Source organism: Taudactylus pleione, unplaced genomic scaffold, assembly GCF_031769625.1.
Source record: "Taudactylus pleione unplaced genomic scaffold, aTauple2 ptg000897l, whole genome shotgun sequence".
Taxonomy (NCBI): domain Eukaryota; kingdom Metazoa; phylum Chordata; class Amphibia; order Anura; family Myobatrachidae; genus Taudactylus; species Taudactylus pleione.
Window position 1 is genome coordinate 3,334,966 of NW_028285298.1, and position 20,883 is coordinate 3,355,848.

Consider the following 20,883-nt stretch of genomic DNA (forward strand, 5'->3'; position numbering starts at 1 on the left):
GCTACTGCGGGTAAGGCTCCGGCTGTCCCCGGTAATATGGCGGCGACCCCGGAGCCCAGTAGCGCGCTGCCCGCTGTGTGTGTGTAGTCACTGAGACACTGTCACTGTCAGAGAGATGAGGGGAGAGCGCGGGAGACAGGGCTGGTGACGTCATATACTCCACCCATCGCCGCGCCCCATACTTCGCCCATGGGTTCATGGTAAGATGTGATTGGTCCGTCAGGCTCTCTGTCATGTAATTTGGTACAACGTGTGTTACTTTTTCCCGCATTTCTCCGACCGATTCGTTGTCAGTAGTAACTGTGTGGATGATGGAGGTGACGCATGGGGAATGCGGGATAATGTGCGGGTGCTGGAGCAGGGTGAGTGATGCGCACATTACTGATGTACTATTATTACCGGTAATCTCCCAGCAGGGTTATTATCTCTGACAGCAGCAGCAGCAGCTCCCAGGGGGGAGGAGGGGATGGCATAACTCATTAGGGAGTAGTGAGTACATAGTTCTACTGATGCTATTTATATTATAGTTACACTTGGGGTATTAGTCAGAGATAGTTGGTAACAGATAGCGGTTGCGGGAATATGCAAATGCTAATCTCTGCGCTCCATGGCGTGTACGAGCGCTGAGACGCCCACCTTCAGGTTGTGTGGTCGGTGCGTTTGCGATGGAGTTTGTAAATATACCAACGTCGTCATTTGCTGTAGCTACTCTCCTCACAGCCAACTAAATGTGGCCTCTGATGCTGTGGACTTGTGTTTGGTAACGCTGCAGAGTTTCTAGTAGGGATGGACATCGATGGTCGATGTTTGCTGACCATTTGTTTTACTTGTGATGGTAGTGATTTTACCATTTGATGGCGGCATTCCGATGTTTACTGCCATGAAATGTTAGCGATTCGTTGGTGTTGTGATCAGCTCCTTTGATCAATGCTGAGAGCTGCACTGTCCCTTACTGTACTTGTTACAGGAACTACTTTTGTCCCCACCGTTGATCCCTCCCTGTCTCTCCCCCAGTCCCGTCCCCTGCCAGCTAGGCTATTGCACATGCACGAATCAAATTATTATTTTTTTTCCATCTAATATTTATTATTACCAGTTATTTATATAGCGCACACATATTCCACAGTGCTGTACAGTGAATATTTGGCCATTCACATCAGTCCCTGCCCCAGTGGAGCTTACAATCCATATTCACTATCACATACTGACACACATACACACTAGGGTTAATGTGTGTTGGGAGCCAATTAACCTACCAGTATATTTTTGGAGTGTGGGAGGAAACCGGAGCACCCGGAGGTGCAGGTAGGGCGATGGTGGGTATTGAACCCATGACCTCAGTGCTGTGAGGCAGTAACGCTAACCATTACACCGCCTGTGCTGCCCAAATACCTTTGATGCGATGGTTACTTGTCATCGCATCAAAAGATTTTATGGTGGAAGCCCAGCCATCATTTGATGGTGGCCTGTCAATGTCCATCCCTAGTTCCCAGACACGCCCGTGCCACTCCCACAGCGCCGTCAACCCCCCCCCTTCCCCAGCCGCTGCAGGGAGGCTCCATTTGCCGGGCGTCCGCTGGTATTTGTTATCAGCGGTCACCCGGCTCCCTCTCTGCAGCGGCAGCTGAAAGCCGGAGCTCACTCCTGAGCTCCGGCTCCCGCAGAGAGCACTATGGACGTCTCTCCCATAGTGAGCTCCGGCTCCTGCAGAGAGCATTATGGGAGGGACGTAATGACGTCTCTCCCATAGATCCATGGTGGTGCTGCGGTCGGACCGGATGGCAGCGGACGCAGCAGCGGGGCTTAAGGTAAGTATTGTTTGTTTTTTAATTGTATTTTTTTTTTCAGAAGCACCAGCACTGGGGGCATGGCTATAGGGGGGATTACTATAGGGGGATTACTCCTGGGGGCATGGCTATAGGAGGGAATTACTATTGGGGGCATTACTACAGTGGACACTACTAATGAGGGCATTAATATAGGCATTACTACAGTGGACACTACTAATGGGGACATTACTACAGGGGACACTACTAATGGGGACATTAATATAGGAGCCACTACTAATGGGGGCATTACTACAGGGGACACTACTAATGGGGGCATTACTATAGGAGCCACTACTAATGGGGGCATTACTACAGGGGACACTACTAATGGGGGCATTACTACAGGGGACCCTACTAATGGGGGCATTACTACAGGGGACCCTACTAATGGGGGCATTACTACAGAGGACCCTACTAATGGGGGCATTACTACAGAGGACCCTACTAATGGGGGCATTACTACAGAGGACCCTACTAATGGGGGCATTACTACAGAGGACCCTACTAATGGGGGCATTACTACAGAGGACCCTACTAATGGGGGCATTACTACAGAGGACCCTACTAATGGGGGCATTACTACAGAGGACCCTACTAATGGGGGCATTACTACAGAGGACCCTACTAATGGGGGCATTACTACAGAGGACCCTACTAATGGGGGCATTACTACAGAGGACCCTACTAATGGGGGCATTACTACAGAGGACCCTACTAATGGGGGCATTACTACAGAGGACCCTACTAATGGGGGCATTACTACAGAGGACCCTACTAATGGGGGCATTACTACAGAGGACCCTACTAATGGGGGCATTACTACAGAGGACCCTACTAATGGGGGCATTACTACAGAGGACCCTACTAATGGGGGCATTACTACAGAGGACCCTACTAATGGGGGCATTACTACAGAGGACCCTACTAATGGGGGCATTACTACAGAGGACCCTACTAATGGGGGCATTACTACAGAGGACCCTACTAATGGGGGCATTACTACAGAGGACCCTACTAATGGGGGCATTACTACAGAGGACCCTACTAATGGGGGCATTACTACAGAGGACCCTACTAATGGGGGCATTACTACAGAGGACCCTACTAATGGGGGCATTACTACAGAGGACCCTACTAATGGGGGCATTACTACAGAGGACCCTACTAATGGGGGCATTACTACAGAGGACCCTACTAATGGGGGCATTACTACAGAGGACCCTACTAATGGGGGCATTACTACAGAGGACCCTACTAATGGGGGCATTACTACAGAGGACCCTACTAATGGGGGCATTACTACAGAGGACCCTACTAATGGGGGCATTACTACAGAGGACCCTACTAATGGGGGCATTACTACAGAGGACCCTACTAATGGGGGCATTACTACAGAGGACCCTACTAATGGGGGCATTACTACAGAGGACCCTACTAATGGGGGCATTACTACAGAGGACCCTACTAATGGGGGCATTACTACAGAGGACCCTACTAATGGGGGCATTACTACAGAGGACCCTACTAATGGGGGCATTACTACAGAGGACCCTACTAATGGGGGCATTACTACAGAGGACCCTACTAATGGGGGCATTACTACAGAGGACCCTACTAATGGGGGCATTACTACTGGAGGCCCCTACTAATGGGGGCATTACTACTGGAGGCACTACTAATGGGGGCATTACTACTGGAGGCACTACTAATGGGGGCATTACTACTGGAGGCACTACTAATGGGGGCATTACTACTGGAGGCACTACTAATGGGGGCATTACTACAGTGGGCACTCCTAATGGGGGCATTAATATAGGAGGCACTCCTAATGGGGGCATTAATATAGGAGGCACTACTATAGGGGGCATTACTACAGTGGGCACTACTAATGGGGGCATTACTACAGTGGGCACTACTAATGGGGGCATCACTACAGTGGGCACTAATGGGGGCATTACTACCGGAGGCACTGCTATTACTACCGGGGGCACTCTTATAAGGGGCACTAATTTGAGCATTGTATAAAAGGGGCACCACTGTGTGTCACAACATTAATAAGGGACTACTGTGAGGCATAATTTCAATTGGGGATAATGTATTATAAAGGGAATTACTGCATGTGGCACAATGTATTATAAAGGGAATTACTGCGTGTGGCACAATGTATTATAAAGGGAATTACTGCGTGTGGCATAATGTGTTATACAGGGCATTACTTTGTAAGACCTACTGTGTAAGGCGCATTACTGCACATGGCAATTATTCGCCACGAGGGGAGAGCTTGGAGGAAGCCCAGCACCATCGTAAGTGCTGGGCACGCCCCACAATGTGATGAATTGGGGTGTTCCGCAAGGACGTCCCCTTTCTGGAAGTGCGCGCAGAGGAACACCATTTAAAAAAAGTTATTTCTTTATTTTTTTTTATGGGCAACAGGGAGCTTTTGCTCTGAGCGCCACAATGTCTAGAACCGGCCCTGCTGGCCACACATCTAAAGATTATCTGTCCAACCAGCCAACTAGTTGATTGGTTGGAATGAAAATCTGGTAACTGATGATCGGCAATTTGCTCCTAAAAGCCAGGAAACAGATGAAAATGGCGTCAGACAAGTTTGTTAAATGTTTGATGTAAACAATTTGTTCAAACAACAGTTTTGGTCCATTTTCCGGCATTTGGGAGCAAATTGCTGATTGTCATTTGTTTTCATTCCTTACCAGATTTTCATTCCAACCAATCAACTAGTTGGCTGGTTGTGTAAAAAGGGAGAAATTGACGCACTGACTGATAGTAATAGAATATTATGACTAATATCGGTAACCACTATTCCCTGCTCATGGCGTCAGCAAAACATGCCGGGCAGTGGAGGTGCTCACTACAGTAAATAGCTATATTGAAGAAAAATAAACTCTATTTTGTGAGCACTCATTGTAAAGATGAAATATTTAAAACATAACTTTTAATCTAATCAAGATAAGATATGTATCTGTATAAAAGGACAAAAGACAAAACATGTAACATATAACATAGATCTACCCAAATGGATCAAATTTAAACAAATATATTTTTCAGATGGGATATTCTACTCGCCCGTTTGTGTAGACTGTATTGAATGTATGTCCCATCAGGATAACAAAATTGGATATCGATAGGAAGGAAAAATTAACACGTTCTAAAAAGTTATTACACCCACATTAATAATCAAATGTTACCTATGTAGGCATAGTTCAAAACAATTTATTGTACAAGCGGCGAAGATTTAAAGCAGGAAAGATTTTTATACACAATCGATTGCAAATTGCACGATTGCTGCTATCATTTGCTGATGTATGGGCCCCCATACATCAGAGATTGATTGCAGCAATCGTGCAATTTGCAATCGATTGTGTATATAGTGTTCTCCCCAGGCTGTTTTCTGCTGGTTCTTTCGACTAAACACCCAGGTTAAACTGCAAGAACCGGCATTCTCAGACTTTAGTCGGACTAACCACTTTGCGTTGAATAGCTCCAGGACCATCACCTCCCCCCCCCCCCCACAAGGGGGTGTGTGGACTGCATCCCGCTATCACCTGCCGAAGGGTGACTCCAAAGTGCCGACTCCCCCTTCAATGACAGGAGCCGGGTGCTGCACTGTAGCATTACATGCCGCACTCTGCTCCTGACACAATGAGGGAAGCCAGCACTGTCGGACAACGTGTCGGCCAGGGGCTGCGTCCAAGAACTGCGTAAACTGAGGTTTACTCAGCTAACCGGCGCTGTCCACCTTCGCGACCGACAGCCGCAATGGTGATCCCAGCCTGTGACTTTCGTCGCAGTGCTGGGATCGCGAATGCAGCAGGGGGTGTCCTACACCAACTGCTGCATTTGCATATTTACAAGGACGGAATTGCAAAACTGCCTGCGTGCAGCTTTGTAATTCCATCCTAAGCTGAATCGCCCCCAAAGTCCACAGCAATCGGCATGGGAAAAATAACTGACCGGAAAACCATCAGGAATCTAGTATCCTGAACCGCTGTGCGCTTCGGACCTGTTATCATGCAAGACAGCAGCCGACGGCAGTCCACAACCGCCAGGCTGCTAAATATCCAGGACATATTCACTGTCTATCGAACTGTGCCTGCTGTCTTCAGAAGAGTGCCCATTGTATCCTTGTACCAGGATCTTGCTCTGGACACACACACAATCAATACCGGCTGAGCTTTTGAATTACTGCTGATAAAATCAAGCCGGCTATATCATCTGTGCATGTACTGCTCGCTGGTATATTAAGTGCCAATTGCACTCGCCAATGAAGGATCCTGTTTTGGATAAGCTTTTATTATCTGCTGCAGTTCCGAGATAATTTGAGACGTTTAAAGAACGAACACGTGCATTGCTGTTGGAATTTGGAGATTGAGTCTCTTTCACGGGCCTATTTATCAATCTATTCGCAGGATATTCCCAGAAAACACCCATTTTCGGAGGATACCGGCAAATATTAACTATCCTCTGAATGTACCATAGATATCTCCATATCTAGTGTTCATTCTAGCACCCTGCACCTGTCGCAATCTGTGCAGTTCCTCTTAACAACCTGGGGTGTCGCTCTCTGCTCTGGTGCTTCTAGCACACTCGGCTGATGCAACAAACGTCTGATATACAAATCTACTTGTGCTAGAAGCACCAGAGCAGAGTGTGACACCCCAGGCTGGAAAGAGGAGCTGCATGGGTTGTGACAGGTGCAGGGTGCTAGAATGAAGACTGTCATCTCTGCCGCAGTCCATGCATTTCTGATAGCAATCACAGCCCTCATAGGTTTGCCTTTTAATACATTTGGCCAGTATATATCTTATTGTCGCGAATAGCAATAGACATTATTGGGTCTGAAACCCAATAATTGATAAATATGCCCCTTAAACAAACTCCTGATTATGTATTGCACATTTTAACAAGTTCCACAGAAGTGTTGTCGCACCCTTTTGGAATATTGTTGCAGTCTTTTTAAGAGACTCTACTAGTGTTATTGGTGCTATTTAATATAAGGATGTTTTATTGTAAATTACTGTAGGATATGTGTTATTGATGTAACGTGCGGTATAGTTTATGCAGTGTTCTCCCCAGAAAATGTTTCCAGCCGGGTGGCATCAAGAAGTAGCCGGGTGTGGGCCTTCGCAATAATAAAATGTTTTAAATCCTGACCTTATAATGATTTAAACTTGAAATAACAATTTTATATATTCTCCTTCTTAAGGTGGCCATACACGGTGCGATGCTTCCAGGTCTCCTCACAGAATCACAAGTGAAATAATTAACTCCACATGTGGAACTTTTAAAATGTGTCGGTGAGTAATGAGTACACCTGTGCTCCTGCTGGGTGACCTAGAAAATGTAAACTGTGTGGGGTCCTGAGGACCGAGTTTGAGAACCTCTGGAATAGAGGCAGAAAATTGCAAAAAATCTGGCTTTTACCTGCCGAGTTTTATTGCCATTTTCTGTCTGATACACCTTTCACACAGAAAATGAAATTACCGGGTATATCACTTTGTAACTGGAAATTTGCTAAACAACCCGGGTTTTTTTCCTGTGTGAAAGGGTCATCCCGGGACATAATTCCCGGGTCTCCGGAGACCTAAGAGTTATGTCCCGGGATGACCCTTTCACACAGGAACAAACCTGGGTTGTTTAGCAAATTTCCAGTTAAGTGATTTACCCGGTATTTTCATTTTCAGTGTGAAAGGTATATAAGATAAAGCAAGTAACCTGGACAAACCATGTTGCAATACAAGGGATGCCCTGCCCTATTTGTGAAGGTCAGAAAGCGCCCTGCTTAAACAGGGTTCTGGCACGTGCAGAAGTGCCCTTTCTCTAGGTGTGGCGCCCTGCCTTTTCTCCTCTCCCTTCCCTTCTCTCCCTTCCCTTCTCTCCTCTCCCTTCTCTCCTCTCCCTTCTCTCCTCTCCCTTCTCTCCTCTCCCTTCTCTCCTCTCCCTTCTCTCCTCTCCCTTCTCTCCTCTCCCTTCTCTCCTCTCCCTTCTCTCCTCTCCCTTCTCTCCTCTCCCTTCTCTCCTCTCCCTTCTCTCCTCTCCCTTCTCTCCTCTCCCTTCTCTCCTCTCCCTTCTCTCCTCTCCCTTCTCTCCTCTCCCTTCTCTCCTCTCCCTTCTCTCCTCTCCCTTCTCTCCTCTCCCTTCTCTCCTCTCCCTTCTCTCCTCTCCCTTCTCTCCTCTCCCTTCTCTCCTCTCCCTTCTCTCCTCTCCCTTCTCTCCTCTCCCTTCTCTCCTCTCCCTTCTCTCCTCTCCCTTCTCTCCTCTCCCTTCTCTCCTCTCCCTTCTCTCCTCTCCCTTCTCTCCTCTCCCTTCTCTCCTCTCCCTTCTCTCCTCTCCCTTCTCTCCTCTCCCTTCTCTCCTCTCCCTTCTCTCCTCTCCCTTCTCTCCTCTCCCTTCTCTCCTCTCCCTTCTCTCCTCTCCCTTCTCTCCTCTCCCTTCTCTCCTCTCCCTTCTCTCCTCTCCCTTCTCTCCTCTCCCTTCTCTCCTCTCCCCTCCCTTCTCTCCCTTCTCTCCTCTCCCTTCTCTCCTCTCCTCTCCCTTCTCTCCCTCTCCTCTCCCTTCTCTCCCTCTCCTCTCCCTTCTCTCCCTCTCCTCTCCCTTCTCTCCCTCTCCTCTCCCTTCTCTCCCTCTCCTCTCCCTTCTCTCCCTCTCCTCTCCCTTCTCTCCCTCTCCTCTCCCTTCTCTCCCTCTCCTCTCCCTAATACAGGCACCCTTCCCCTGCCGGACCCCTATACAGTGTCCTACTGTGTAATACATGCACCCTTCCCCTGCCGGATCCCCTATACAGTGTCGCACTGTAATACAGACACTCTTCCCCTGCCGGATCCTCTATACAGTGTCACACTGTGTAATACAGGCACTCTTCCCCTATACAGTGTCACACTGTGTAACACAGGCACCCTTCCCCTGCCGGACCCCTATACAGTGTCACACTGTGTAACACAGGCACCCTTCCCCGTGTCACACTGTGTAACACAGGCACCCTTCCCCTGCCGGATCCCCTATACAGTGTCACACTGTGTAATACAGGCACCCTTCCCCTGCCGGATCCCCTATACAGTGTCACACTGTGTAATACAGGCACCCTTCCCCTGCCGGATCCCCTATACAGTGTCACACTGTGTAATACAGGCACCCTTCCCCTGCCGGATCCCCTATACAGTGTCACACTGTGTAATACAGGCACCCTTCCCCTGCCGGATCCTCTATACAGTGTCACACTGTGTAATACAGGCGCCGGATCCCCTATACAGTGTCACACTGTGTAATACAGGCACCCTTCCCCTGCCGGATCCTCTATACAGTGTCACACTGTAATACAGGCGCCGGATCCCCTATACAGTGTCTCACTGTGTAATACAGGCACCCTTCCCCTGCCGGATCCTCTATACAGTGTCACACTGTAATACAGGCGCCGGATCCCTATACAGTGTCACACTGTGTAATACAGGCACTCTTCCCCTGCCGGATCCCTATACAGTGTCACACTGTGTAATACAGGCACCCTTCCCCTGCCGGATCCTCTATACAGTGTCACACTGTGTAATACAGGCACCCCTTCCCCTGCCGGATCCTCTATACAGTGTCACACTGTGTAATACAGGCACCCCTTCCCCTGCCGGATCCTCTATACAGTGTCACACTGTGTAATACAGGCACCCCTTCCCCTGCCGGATCCTCTATACAGTGTCACACTGTGTAATACAGGCACCCCTTCCCCTGCCGGATCCCATATACAGTGTCACACTGTGTAATACAGGCACCCTTCTCCTGCCGGATCCCCTATACAGTGTCACACTGTGTAATACAGGCACCCTTCCCCTGCCGGATCCCCTATACAGTGTCACACTGTGTAATACAGGCACCCTTCCCCTGCCGGATCCTCTATACAGTGTCACACTGTGTAATACAGGCACCCCTTCTCCTGCCCGATCCCTATACAGTGTCACACTGTAATACAGGCGCCGGATCCCTATACAGTGTCACACTGTGTAATACAGGCACCCTTCTCCTGCCGGATCCCTATACAGTGTCACACTGTGTAATACAGGCACCCCTTCCCCTGCCGGATCCCCAATACAGTGTCACACTGTGTAATACAGGCACCCCTTCCCCTGCCGGATCCCTATACAGTGTCACACTGTGTAACACAGGCACCCTTCCCCTGCCGGATCCCCTATACAGTGTCACACTGTGTAACACAGGCACCCTTCCCCTGCCGGATCCCCTATACAGTGTCACACTGTGTAACACAGGCACCCTTCCCCTGCCGGATCCCCTATACAGTGTCACACTGTGTAATACAGGCACCCCTTCCCCTGCCGGATCCCTATACAGTGTCACACTGTGTAATACAGGCACCCTTCCCCTGCCGGATCCCCAATAATGTGAGCGGCGGCAGCGCACAGAAATAATTCCCGCGTAATGATACCTGTGAGTCAGTCACTCTCCCTCCTCCCAGATTTCCCGGAGCCAGCCAATCGGTGTCGAGCACAGGTGAGTGGCGGCGTTTTTTTTGCCCGCCAGTTTCAGACTTAAAGCTGGAGTCCTCCTCCCCGTGTGACTGACGTCATTGACTTTGTCCTTACGGTCAGGCCTTACTCCTCACCAGGGGCCCCGAGAGTCTCCTCTGCCTGAAGAGGGAGCGGGCGATCACACTGATCGCGCCCCCCTCTGGCTTTGCGCGGGGCTGAGGGGCTCACGGCGCCCCTTCCCCGGCGCGAACCAGCGCTGCAAAAAATTTTTTTTTTTCTCTCTGATTTCTCTAAGGAAGCTGGGCCACGCCTCCCGCGATTAGGCCACGCCCCCTCTTTGCCGGGGCCCGCCGGCGCTTTCTACGGCTTTGCCTCTCACTACTCCATAGTACTGATGTGATGCCGCTCTCTCTGCCACCCGCGGCGCTCACCCTCATCTGCGGGCTCGGGAGTCCTATGTGCCGGTTCAGCATCAGGTGAGATGTTGCTGCCCTGCAGGGTCTCCTGCCGCACTGCCAGCCTCAGGCCAGCTGGACATTCTGGGACTAGTGGTTCCGAGGGGGGTAGGGGGGTAAATACTTTTTGGGGGTCAGTGTTTGAAAAAAAATGACATAAAATGTTATGTCCGTATAAAAGGTTTTAGGAGAGTTTTTGTTTTTTTTTCCTCACTTTTTTTTTTGTTTTTTTTGGTCTAAACCTTAACATCACATAGAATACAGGTCATTATGTCAAATATTATTTTTTTTTTTCAAAGTAGAAAGTTAATTATCCTAAAAATGACCTATTTGGTCTTTTACTAATTCAGGTAAATGTAGAAAATTAGAATTGTACTGTGGATAAATATCATCCTGGTCACAAGTATTTCAGCAGAACACTACTAGTGCTTTAATTGCTGTGTTCAAAATATGTGTTTTGTGCTAAATTGCTTCCTACAAAGAGTTAAGGCCCCCATACATCAGAGATTGATTGCAGCAATCGTGCAATTTGCAATCGATTGTGTATAAAAATCTTTCCCTTTTTCAATCGATTGTGGCAATTCTGCAATCGATTGACAAAGGGAAAGATTTTTATACACAATCGATTGCAAATTGCACGATTGCTGCAATCAATCTCTGATGTATGGGGGCCTACAGACATATATAATGGTGTTACTGACCTTAGTAATAAGTGTTGAAAGAGGAAACAGGATAGTAAAATGGTGCACTGGTCATATGTACATATAAAACTTGACTTTTGAATTCATTATTTATTAAAAAAACAGGATTTCTATTAATTCATTTTCATATTAGGCGAAATATTCTTGATCTGAAAATAAATGTTGGGGACTGTTTGAATAGATTCTACTGCCTGCCTAATGCTGCCCATCCACCAGGCGAATAAACCTAGCGATGGAGCGATAACGACAGTCGCTACCGCTCCATCGCTTGGTAATCGCCCGCAAATCGGGCAGTAAAATGTTAAAAACGACCAGCGCGCGCATCGCTGGTCGTTTTTAACATCGGGGATTAGCTGTTAGTCGGAGGTGGGGGAGGGGCGTTAGTTTAGGCACCACTGGGGGGTTTGAGTTAGGCACCACTGGGGGTTAGGGTTTAAGGGAGAAGGGTTAGTGCCTAAACACAACGGGAAGGGTTGGGGTGCTAAAAAGGACGGTTAGGGGGAGAAGGTGGGATGGTTAGTTTGATAGCAGGCATCCCGACTACCGGTATTTCATACCCAACCCATTGGTGACAATTGGTATAAAATCTCAGGTATTACTAATCTCGAACCTCTAACTTTTTTTTTTTTTTTTTTTATCTTGTTGCCATGCAACAAGCATAAGTTATGGTGGGTGCATATCAGACTGTATGGCACTCGATCTGGCCAACATATTGTCCACATTGATAATTGTGTACCCACTGTCGGACCCTGCGTGCTCATGTGGGGTCGCTCATCGCAGCCACAGATTGAGCTGCATGCCGCATCAATCTGTCAATTTGATGAACGTCCCCATGCTACTAGATGCGGCTGGTGAACAACATATCGTGCGGTCGTTCACAACATTGTGCGGTGTCCAAAGGCCGCACGATATGACGTTCGTTGCGTCGGCCAGGTACACACCATCTAGTGTGTGCCCAGGTTTAGAAACTACAATATTGAATGTTCCAAATGTCTTTTCCAGAATGTTGCAGTTATATTCAGTAACCTATAGTTTCATTGCCACCATATAACGGCAAAAAGAGTAAGGTTTTACTACTGAATGATAATGAGGTCAGCTGACCTAATCAGCTCTGGTTACTGCATACAACAGAGTACATGGCTCTGACAGATTTTCAGTTAAACTGCATAATAATAGATCAGTGTAGAATTATAATCCTAGGTCAGTAAGAGAGTATAACAGGATGTGATACCAGGGATCCAGATACTTCTGCTGCCTCTCCGTTATGATGGTCTGTGAACGGGAGGTGAGAGACTATCTGGCTAGTCAGAATGGAAATCGAAAAGGGGTGCTTCTACTCTCATAGGCCTCACGTAATCCCTCCCTGGTATCGTAATGACATTGCAGCGAGGAATAGATGTATGCACCTGTGTGGTTGATCTATAAGGTCCCTGCTTCTGACGGGGGCAGTGAATTGTTCGTGTTTGTGTCTGCTGGCCAGGTACAACAATGGCAACTGCTAACTATTGCCTGGCATCGGGCCGTGACCATGGTAACCACTAACTCCTGCCTAGCAACTGGCCGTAACGCTGTAGCCTCCAGAACCTTCTCCGGCAATGGTCGCTGCACATGCGTGTTCATTGGATCGCATGTGCAGGAGTCCCGATAAGTGACATCAGCACTCCTCACTCCGAGCAGATCGCAGGGACGGGTACCTTTTTGGAGTCCCCATCCCTGCATGTGCTATTTGATACATACTGGATATATAACATACTGCAATGCAGTTTTTGTGCACTAATATCTCGCTTGGATGTAATCAATAATAGGGACCCACAGGGGGTTAGCGTACATGCACAGTAAAGCCACATTCAGGTTTGGGAGCCTCAGTAACATGTGGATCCCAGTATAACCGGGTGCTATAGCAACTGCATGGTCTAGTCCTACGGTAGTTCTGCCTCAGGTTACTGAAGCCTAGGATTGATACATGGGTTAGAATCTCAATTTCATTCTTACACTTTCAGGGTCCTCCCATGTACGGAAAGAAGTATGTTTGCCAGACCTTAATGGACGCTACGATATAGTGTGTGGGGGCACATTTAACTGCACTGTGAAGAATGGTTCCATTGCACTGTTGTGTGAAGATAAAGCTGTCATGAATGGTGACTGTGTGATCCCCAACTCTGAGATATCCCCACCTTGTAACGGGACGCAAACTTCAGACTTGGGAAAGAGAAAGAAAGTGATGCTTAAAGTGAATATTTTAAATGGTAAGTGGAAACCATTGAGGTATTTTCAGTTGGGTGCACTATTTTGTATTGTAAATCTGTCTTTCTACTTCAGGGTCCACAGGGTTGACCTTGGGGTTATAGCTGGAACAGGATCCATGGGCACCACACAGTTAAGCTTTTAGCTCCCAGGATGCACTTGGGTCCTCCTCTATACCCCGCCCCCGAGCCACAGGCACCTCAGTGTAAGCTGGTGCCCGGCCGGAGTCGGTCACCGCGCAGGGGGGCTGCAGGAGCAGCCCCCAGAAGCTTTTATTTTAAGTTAGATTTTATTTATTTTAATCTCTTTTTACTACAGACGGCAGCGAAGGGCTGTCTATACAGACGCCCACGCTGCCGCTCTGATCCCCGACTGGCGCCGCGACGCCAGTACTGATCTGGGGATCGCGGCGGGAGGGCAGAGTCCGTACTAGCCGGACTCTGTCTACCTCCCAGGACTGCTGCCGGAGTCGCCGGGGATGCAGGTAAGCCGCGCGTCGCTGGCTAGCGGCGGCGCGCGGAATGCCTTAAATGCAGTCCTTTAGCCTCCGGTCCTGGGGACAGACCGGAGGCTGCTGGCAGTGGCGGCGGGCCCCCCCCATAACCCGTGGGACCACTAGACCACCAGGGATAAAGGGGCAAGCGGGAAGCCAGCATCCCTGGGGTTATGGCCAGCCAGGGGAGGAAGCCTTCCCTGTCAGCGGCTCCTCCCCTCAGCTCAGCGCGCCTTTCAGCACGCAGTCTGGCGTCGCTGAGCTGCAGATTACTCGGCCACTCCTCCTCTGAGGTCTCCAGCGGCCATTTTCTCACAGTGGCAGCGCAGATCTCTCAGGGAGCATGCGGACCGGTCCCCCTGTGTACCTCTCCCCTGATTAAGAACAGCGTACACAGCACTATAGCCCTCCCAGACACTGAATCTGGGCAGGTTGATTGTAGTGTAAAGGTGCAGTGAGTATTATTTCTGCATGGTATGTGACTTTTGCTAGTGCTGCCTGTCTGTGCTTATTTTCCGCTTACTGTCAGCTTATACCTATCCCTTTACTTCTCCTACAAGCCCTACAGGTGTGTGGGGGAGGGGCGTTTCTACTGACCTCACTTATATAGATCACGTATTTGTGAGGTCCGTCACATACAGTTGTGTGCTACTCAGTGCCATATTGTGGGCTGTTGTTCAGCACACCGGTGAGTGCGTTTTACTTCTACCCTGGTGCCAGATATATAATATATTCTGTCATGTCAGACGAGGAGGTTGAGCGCTCAGTGGCTCCGATGTTGGCCTCCTGCGGACGCTGTTCTGCAGGAGTGGATAGGGAGGATTTGTCACAGGAGGGTCTGTGTAGTCGGTGCCAGGTGGCTCCTGGCCCATCCAGACCTTCTCTGATGCAGGAACCACCGTGGGCGATGTTTTCTCAAGTGCTGGTGTCTATTGCGGACCGTCTATCGGTCCCGACTGCTCTCCCTACTAGGGCGTTACCCCAGCCGACCATCCCCCATTCCCCGTGTGTCTCGCAGTTATTGCGGAGTCCTCCTGGGTCTCAGTCGGTGGGTCCCTATGCGGGGTTGCCTATGTATATACAGGCTTCCCCTGTGCCGCAGCAGCCTGTGGTACCTTTTCAGGCCCCTATGGTGACTCCTCCACCCTGGGTGGATGTGCTCTCCAACTCAGTACAAAATTTGGCGGCCGCTTCCTTGGTTTTTCAGTCAATGTTGCAGACTGACATGCCTTCTAGGGTTTCAAAACGCTCACTCATGGCACGGGCTGCTCAGGTATCGGACTCAGAGGGTTCCTCAGATGATGGGGAGGTCCCTGATGACACTGACTCGGACGCCTCAGTCCAGGAAATGGATACCAAGTCGTCCATTAATGTGCGAGCACTGGTTAGGGCGGTGCAAGCTATTCTTCTTATAGAGGATGAGGCACCGGTTCCTAAGTCGAAGTTTCCTAGTTTCAAAAAAACTAGGGTGGCTTCTGCGGTGTTTCCCCTGTCGGATCAGTTGACGGATCATATGGCGGTAGCTTGGCAGGCGCCCAGTAAGAGATTCCTTCCTCAGAAGCGGTTGGCTTCTAATTATCCCTTCCCTGAGGCACATTGTAAAAAATGGGAAACTCCACCGGCCGTGGATTCCCATGTCACCCGTTTAACTCGGGGCGCTACTTTACCATTACCGTCGATATCCTCGCTGAAGGATCCCACAGACAGGAAAGTTGAGACTTGTTTAAAGTCTATTTACTCCCTCTCCGGGGCGGTGGCCCGACCGTCCATGGCCATCTCCTGGGTGGCCAAGGCCATTGAGGGGTGGGCCAATGCATTGGAAGATACCTTCTCGGATGACGCTCCGGATATCCAGCGGGCGTTGTTGGGACAGATGAGGGACGCTGCTTCTTACATTGGAGAAGCTTCTTTAGATGCTAGTCTGCTGACTTCGCGGGTATCGGCTGCAGCGGTGTCTGCCCGCCGATCCTTATGGTTGCGGTCCTGGAGAGCGGACTCTGATTCAAAAAAGGGCCTGGAGGCCTTACCTTTCAATGGGGAATTACTATTTGGTCCGGACTTGGACAAAATTGTGGATACCCTGGCTAAATCCAAGTCAGCCTTCCTCCCTTCGGCGGCACTGCCTGCTAAGGTTCGGAGTTCGGCTTTTCGTTCCTTTCGTGTTCAGGGGAAGGCGAAAGGTCAGTCCTTCCCGAGACAATCTGCGAGTAAGACTGCCTCTAAGCCCAAGAAGCAAGCCTGGAGTGCACGGCGCCCTTCTTCCAAGCAGGAAGATAAACCTGCGGCCTGATGGGACGGGCCTCCCTCTGGGGGACCTCAGAGTGGGAGGCCGACTTCTTCTATTTGCCCAGTGCTGGCACAATACCACCACGGATGCCTGGGTTCGAGAAGTGGTCTCCCAGGGGTACGCCCTGTGTTTTCGGTACAGACCACCCCACCAGTTTTTCTGCACGAGTCCTTCTCAGGACAAGACCAAGGCGTTACGGATTCAGGAGGCTATAGAGTCCTTGCTGAAAGCAGGGGTCAGTGTTCCCGTTCCTCAATCACAACGAGGGACGGGGTATTATTCGTCTCTGTTTCTGGTGCAGAAACCCAATGGTTCTCATCGCCCTATCCTCAACTTGAAGTCTCTGAACAAACTCCTCAGGGTTCCCAAGTTCAGGATGGAGACGTTACGTTCCATCATTCTGGCGATGGAACCGGGGGATTACATGGTGTCCCTGGATATCCAGGACGCCTACCTCCATGTTCCGATAGCACCTTCGCACCAGCGGTATCTGAGGTTCGCTATCCTTCAACACCACTATCAGTTCCGGGCGCTACCCTTTGGTCTCTCCACGGCGCCGAGGGTGTTCACGAAGATTATGGCGGTCATGGCCGCACATCTTCGGAACCAGAATGTACGGCTGCTGCCGTATCTGGACGACCTCCTGTTGCTGGCGAGCTCCCCAGAGGTACTGCTTCAACATCTCCACCTGACGATCGCTTGCCTGCAAGCACACGGGTGGTTGATAAATTGGAAAAAGTCCTCCCTGATTCCATCACAGCGGATGGTTCATTTGGGAGCCCTGCTGGATTCGCGTCAGCAAAGGATCTTCCTGACTCCGGAGAAGGTCGCCTCCCTACAGCTGCGGATACGCAGTTGCCTGAGCGGTTGCCGCCTGTCGGTCCATTCGGCAATGAGAGTTCTGGGGTCCATGGTGTCGACATTCGACATGGTGGAATTTGCCCAGTTCCATTCCCGGCCCCTGCAGGGGCTGATTCTATCGGAATGGAACGGGTTACCTCACTGGATCCGCTCTCAGGTGCTGGTGTCTCCGGACGTTCGGCAATCTTTGGCTTGGTGGCTTCAGACAGCTCATCTGGTCGAGGGGCGCCCATTTTGGATCCTGGACTTGGTCCTGCTCACGACTGATGCCAGTCTCCGGGGTTGGGGGGCAGTGACCGGCTCATTGTCTCTCCAGGGTCGTTGGTCTGCGGAAGAAACTCTTCTTCCCATCAACATCCTGGAACTGAGGGCTCTATACGGGGCCCTGCAGTCGTCCGGCCCCGCTCTTCACGGAAGGGCGGTACAGGTGCAGTCCGACAACGCCACCACGGTGGCGTATATCAACCACCAAGGAGGATCTCGCAGTCGGGCAGCGATGTCGGAGGTGTCTCGCATCCTGACTTGGGCGGAGGGTCACATTCCAGCGATCTCGGCGGTCTTCATCCCTGGAGTCCTCAATTGGGAAGCGGACTTCCTCAGCCGTCACGACGTGCATCCCGGGGAATGGTCGCTTCACCCAGAGGTGTTTCAGCTACTCGTGGACAGGTGGGCACTGCCGGAGCTGGACTTGATGGCCTCCCGTCACAATCACAAGTTGCCCGTTTACGGGTCAAGGACAAGAGACGCAGGCGCAAGTCTGGTGGACGCGCTGTCGGTGCAATGGACGTTTCACCTGGCGTATCTGTTTCCTCCGATATCCCTACTTCCTCGGGTTCTGCGGAAATTCAAGCAGGACGGCGGCACGCTAGTGCTGGTAGCTCCGGCGTGGCCCAGACGTCCTTGGTACTCCGATCTCCGGAGCCTCTCCATCGACGCTCCGTACCTTCTTCCTCAGCGTCGGGACCTGTTGTCTCAAGGGCCCTGTCTTTACCCGGATCTGGGTCGGCTGTCTTTGACGGCGTGGCTCTTGAGACAGCCGTCTTGAGGTCTCGGGGCTTCTCCAGTTCGGTTATTGGTACCATGCTCAGGGCACGCAAGCCTGCTTCCGCACGGATTTATCACAGGGTGTGGCACACTTACTTTCAGTGGTGTGAGTCCAGAAATTATGATCCTCAGGTGTTCCGAGTTTCTAGGGTCTTGGAATTTCTTCTATCAGGATTGGACCTCGGCTTACGCCTTGCATCTCTGAAGGTTCAGGTTTCCGCCTTGTCTGTGTGGTTTCAACGGCGGATTGCAATGCTGCCGGATGTTCACACCTTTTTCCAAGGTGTTCTCAGGATCCAGCCTCCCTTTGTGCCTCCTGTGGCTCCTTGGGACTTGGCGGTGGTTCTACGGGTCCTGCAGGGTCCTCTGTTTGAGCCTCTTGAGTCGGTGGAGCTCAAGTGGCTGACATTTAAGACTGTTTTTCTCCTGGCAATTGCTTCGGCCAGGAGGGTGTCTGAATTGGGGGCGCTTTCCTGTCTCCCTCCTTTCCTGATTTTTCACCAGGACAGAGCGGTGCTCCGCACTCGTCCTGAGTTTTTGCCCAAAGTGGTCTCGAAGTTCCACATTAATCAGGAACTTGTTGTGCCAGCTTTTCAGTCCCCTGATGTTTCAGCTGGTGAGACTTCCTTAGATGTGGTCCGGGCGCTTAGAATTTATGTGGACCGGACGGCTTCGGTTAGGAAGTCTGATTCCTTGTTTATCCTCTTTGGTTTTCACAAGAGGGGTTGGCCTGCCAACAAACAAACGTTAGCCCGTTGGCTTCGTTCCGTTATTTGTGAGGCTTATGCACAGGAGGGTTTACCTGTGCCAGCCTCTGTTAAGGCTCATTCCACTCGTTCTGTGGGTCCCTCTTGGGCTGCTGGACGTGGCGCTTCTGCTGTTCAGCTGTGTAAGGCGGCCACTTGGTCTTCTATTCAAACGTTTTTGAGGTTCTATGCGTTTGACACCTTCGCCTCTCAGGATGCATCCTTTGGGCGCCGGGTGCTCCTTTCAGCACAGGAGCGTCCCCGCCCTTAGTTGAACTGCTTTGGGACATCCCCAAGGTCAACCCTGTGGACCCCCTATGGACCCTGAAGTAGAAAACAAGAGATATGGTAAGAACTTACCTTTGTTATCTCTGTTTCTACGAAGTCCATAGGGTCCACAGGGCGCCTGCCCTGACGCACCTGGCTTCAAATGGGCTGTGTGGCTGGTCACCGGTTTTCCGTCTCACATTGCTGTGTGTATGGTTTCTTGTGTGTTCCAGTCTTCCTTCTCTCTGTTCCATATTCTCCTCCGGCCTAGGCTGCTTACCAACTGAGGTGCCTGTGGCTCGGGGGCGGGGTATAGAGGAGGACCCAAGTGCATCCTGGGAGCTAAAAGCTTAACTGTGTGGTGCCCATGGATCCTGTTCCAGCTATAACCCCAAGGTCAACCCTGTGGACCCTATGGACTTCGTAGAAACCGAGATAACAAAGGTAAGTTCTTACCATATCTCTTGGTGTCTCTCTTGAAGAAAGATTAACAGAAGCCAGATACTTATCAGTAATCCTTGTCAGTTGAGACTGCAATATTTCTGGTAAATGGCAGCGAGGCTGATCCGACGGCCATTTCGGTGCTAGAACAGCACATTTTTCAAGAGTTTTGCTGATGACTGGGTTAGGTCATTGTCGGAATCGCCAAATCAAGGATTTCGCCACATAATGATCCACGAGTCTGGGATTTTTAACATGATGTATTTTGCTGATTCTCAGATAAATCACTGATCATAGGCAGAATGGGGTGATCGGCCCGTGGATGCTTGGCGCTCTTAAGAAGCCCATCTGAAAATGGACATGTTCGGTCATCAAATCATGCATGAAAAAGTACAATGTGCTATAGTTTAGTACCACGCAGATCAAAAACCTTATGCTGTGTACACTGTCAGATTTTGTAAAAGATATGAACAATAACTATTGTAAAAATCGTTCAATCATTCATGTCTTTGACATGTGTGGCATGCATTAATGAATGATGCGCGTGCCCGCATGTCTAACGATTTCTGAAATCTGATGTGTTTTGCAGTCATATTAATACTGTCAGAAATCGTTGATCGTTCACATTGTTCAAATCTGACCGTGTGTGCACCATAACTATTCTATAAAGAAGTAAAGCTGAGATTCTTAATTAGACCCCCAAAGGTGTAAGCATCTTTAACTGATGTACACGCTGTGCTTCCTTCTGCATCAAAAGCCCATTGCAATATGTTCTGCTTTTTAAGAGTGGGGGGTGATGATAAATTCAACAGCATGAATTTAAATTTCACTGTTTTGTATAATGGGGGAATGTAATTTTATTTTGTTTTGTTTTTTTGACGTCTGACAGTGATTCAATTGTTGCTCCGTTCGGGCGTGAGAGCCGCCTGTGATGGCTATCTCTTTGAAGTCAAAGATTTTACTAGTTGCAGAACTGGGGATACAGATATTTCTACTTCAGGGTCCACAGGGTGACCTTGGGGTATA

At 49.9% G+C, this 20,883-nt stretch overlaps 1 long non-coding RNA gene across 2 annotated transcripts in view; it reads left to right on the top strand.

The window, feature by feature from the left end:
- The first annotated feature begins 255 nt into the window (after positions 1-255).
- LOC148474087 (uncharacterized) overlaps positions 256-20,883 on the top strand; it is a 46,991-nt gene continuing 26,363 nt past the window's right edge. For both annotated transcript variants that reach the window (XR_015872923.1, XR_015872924.1), the window contains exons 1-3: positions 256-362; positions 7,054-7,144; positions 13,475-13,720. This is a non-coding gene — a long non-coding RNA (uncharacterized LOC148474087). The remainder of the gene's footprint in view (positions 363-7,053; positions 7,145-13,474; positions 13,721-20,883) is intronic.